Source organism: Octopus sinensis, linkage group LG17 (assembly GCF_006345805.1).
Source record: "Octopus sinensis linkage group LG17, ASM634580v1, whole genome shotgun sequence".
Lineage (NCBI taxonomy): Eukaryota > Metazoa > Mollusca > Cephalopoda > Octopoda > Octopodidae > Octopus > Octopus sinensis.
The window spans coordinates 16635520-16638583 of NC_043013.1; positions in this window are offsets into that span (position 1 = coordinate 16635520).

Below are 3064 nucleotides of genomic sequence, written 5' to 3' on the forward strand. Positions count from 1 at the left end.
AGATAGCAGTCAAAACTTGACTCTAAAACCACATCAAGTATTCATACAACACCAGGAGAAAGGACAAAGAGACAAATAAACTAGCAAAAAATGATTGGATAATAATAAGAATATACATAATAATATACTCTGCCTCTTCAGTGGGATATACACAGATAGTACATAATTACTTATATATATACATACAACATACGAATATTTACATATGCGCACGTATACACACATATATATGTACGTATGCACACGACCGGTTTAATTGACTGCTATCTCTAGCATGGTGGTATCTTTTAGATACCCTTAATTATAATTATATATATGTGTGTGTGTATATATATACATATATATACATACATATACATACATATATATATATATATATATATATATATATATATAATATATATATATATATATAATGCAAATAAGAAAATGGAGGGACAGATTCCTTTCAACATCAACTTACAGATAATACCAATTCATATAATTTATTAACTAATTAAATAGGAACATCCAAATCCAACAGAATAAAACATATACATCAATAAGTAAGATAATACCATAAAATATTACATATAATGGATCTTACAGCTGTTTCAGCCTGTAGATAAAGGTATCTCATTGTGCCTATATTAGTCAGATGTATTGAGGTAATATGCAGTTATAAATGAGTTACTTATATATATAATATATATATCACAAGGCCTCGTCAGAGATTATAAAGTACAATTATGAAAATATAAAATGCAAATATAAATATGAAACAAAATACACATACACAAGAATATATACAAAAATATATATATGTGATCTCTTGAGCAACACCAGCTCAAATATTTTCTCCTCTGTCTTCCCTCCTTGGGATCTTTCCTTCTCCTTGTTTCCGACGAAGAGCTCCGCTCGAAACGTTAAACCTTCCTTCCCTTCTTTCCTGGGCGTCAATAATACTTTAATTGTTCCACGTCCTGCGTTGCTGTGTTTTTTTCTTTTTTTCTGTTTTCTTGTTTGGATTAGCTATATATATATATTTATATATATATATATATATTCTTGTGTATGTGTGTATGTATGTATGTATGTATGTATGTATGTGTGTGTGTGTATGCATGTATGTATGTGTATGTATTGCTTTATGTATGCATTCTCATACATATAGTTGCATATCTAGACATGCTCATATATACCTAAATTACAAACTTCTGGAAAGTTTTACAGATTTTTGCAGTTCCAGTGATGGTTTGGCTCTGTAGTCTTCGAATCAGCTTTCTCCATTGTAAGTATGCATGCATGGATGGATGGATGGATGGATGGATGGATGGATGGATTGAAGAGAAAGCCAGTCATTTTTTATGCATACAAAAAAAAATTAAACATACACATAACTGTATGTATGCATATAGAAAGATAAAAAACATTTGAAGATAAATACACCACGGAATAAATAAAAATACAGTTAATATTCTGGTAGAATATGTTCTCTACGTAAAAAATATTATTAAAGTTAGTACTATAAACCAAGGTCAGGTGAATTGGTGTACTCCGAAAGTTGTGTCGAAAAGGAAGCGCATAGGTGTTAAGAAGAATGTTGAAAACAATGGAAAACAAGGTGTGGCTAGAAGGAGAATGCGGGTAGGTGTTAGCAAGAATCTTGGAAACAATGAAAATTATTAGTTTCAAATTTTGGAACAAGACCAGTAATTTTAGGGAAGGATTAAGCCGATTAGATCGACCCCGGTGTTCAACTGGTGCTTATTATATCGACTACCCCAAAAGGATGAAAGGCAAAATCTATCTCGGCGGAATTTGAACTCAGATCGTAAAGAAGGACGAAATGCGGCTAAGCATTTTGCCCGGTGTGCTAACGATTCTGCCAGCTCACCCGCCTTGGAAGTAATGAAAATTATTAAAAACAATGAAGGTGAAAAAAAATTGGAGAAATGAATTGGTTGGCTGTAATAAACACAGCGACAGGGCGGGGTGTAGAAAAATGAAAGGATGTAGAAATGTCATATCAAATGTATATGATTTATAGAACAAAATGAAATTGTGTGTGTGTGTGTGTGTGTGTGTGTGTGTGTGTGTGTGTGTGCGCGTGCGTGCGTGCGTGCGTGCGTGCGTGCGTGCGTGCAACAAAACTCCTCTGAAACGGAAACCTTTAGAAAAGTATTACAGTAGCTTATATTGTACCATATATCAATATATGAGAGACTATCATAAACTAAGAAGTCAAGAACCCTTTAATAAGTTATTGAAAGGTTAATAATCTACTCTTGTAAACTGGCAAATTAGTTTTCATATTTTTGTGTCATAAAGTAAAATTATGCAAATTAGCTTTTATATTTTTCTATTATATATTTTATTTTTTTTATAATATTTTAAGGCGGCGTGATCGAAGAAATGCTACGCTATATTTCAACCGTCCTTACGTCCTGAGTTCAAATTCCGCCGAGACCAACTTGGCCAGTCATCAATTCTGGATCTGTAAAATAAGTACCAGTTACGCACTGGGGGTCGATGTAATCGTCTTAATCCCTTTGTCTGTCCTTGTTTGTCCCCTCTGTGTTTAGCCCCTTGTGGGTAGTAAAGAAATAACTATTTCAACCGTCCTTACGCCCTGAGTTCAAATTCCGCCGAGACCAACTTGGCCTGTCATCAATTCTGGATCTGTAAAATAAGTACCAGTTACGCACTGGTGTCAATGTAATCGACTTTACTTCTGGGTAAGAATAAAAAAAACTGCATTCCTCTGTCATGCCAGTGTAACAAAATAGGCTCATCAAACCAGAATGATCTCGAGTTCAAATTCACGGCCTGCACGAGATCGTAACTTATAGAGAGAACATGCTGAGGTCTTCGTCCTGCATTGTTCTGAACGTAAGCAATCTAATCCAATATCTTAATTAAGGAAATTACTTTTAATAATTTTTGTTATATACATTTATAATGCAAAGTAATGCCTATATTTTTATATTACATATTTTAATTATGCGAATTAGTTTTTATTTTATATATTTCAAGTTTGCAAATCACTTTTTGTTTTTGTTTTACTTGTTTCAGTCATTTGACT